The 763-nt window shown below is 34.7% G+C and overlaps 1 non-coding gene across 1 annotated transcript; it reads left to right on the forward strand.

Moving 5' to 3' along the window:
- The first annotated feature begins 98 nt into the window (after positions 1–98).
- Positions 99–200, forward strand: LOC112471783. The gene has a single exon (XR_003043398.1). It is a non-coding gene; the product is annotated as a U6 spliceosomal RNA (small nuclear RNA).
- Positions 201–763: the final 563 nt, after the last annotated feature.

Genomic DNA, 763 nt, shown 5'->3' on the forward strand with positions numbered 1-763 from the left:
AAGTCACTCTTCTCCTCTTGCTGATGGTGATTTGAAGAGACATTTGAGAAATGTTAGACATGTGTAAGAATGACTTTACTTAAAACTCAGGTTAATAAGCTCACTTCGACAGCACATATACTAAAAATGGAATGATGCAGAGGTTAGCATGGCCCCTGCGCAAGGATAACACATAAATTCATGAAGTGTTCCATATTTTAAAATATCTATTCTCATCAAACTCTTCCAAAAACTCAAAGAAGAGGTAAGACTTCCCAACTCATTTTATGAGGACAATATTACCCTGACACCAAAACTTGGTAAAGATAACACAAAAAAAGAAAACTGCAGACCAATATCTCTCATGAACACAGATGCAAAAATCCTAAATAAAATATTAGTGAACTGAATACAGCAACATGTTAAAAAGATTATACACCATGATCATGTGGGTTTCATGCCAGGGGCACAGGGATGGGTCAATATGTGCAAATCGATTAATGTGATACACCAGATAAACAAATTAAAAAATAAGAATCATATGATCATATCAATAGATGTAGAAAAAGCCTTCGACAACATACAGCATTCATTTATGATCAAAACACTTAACTTAATCGATATAGAAGGAAAGTACCTTAACATAATAAAGGCCATATATGACAAACCCTCAGCCAACATTATACTTAATGGTGAAAAAGTAAAACCTTCCCATTAAGATCAGGAACAAGGCAAGGCTGTCCACTATTGCCCCTGTTATTCAATATAGCTTTGGAAGTTCTGG

The sequence above is a fragment of the Pteropus alecto genome, unplaced genomic scaffold (assembly GCF_000325575.1).
Source record: "Pteropus alecto unplaced genomic scaffold, ASM32557v1 scaffold231, whole genome shotgun sequence".
In the NCBI taxonomy this organism is placed as follows: Eukaryota; Metazoa; Chordata; class Mammalia; order Chiroptera; family Pteropodidae; genus Pteropus; species Pteropus alecto.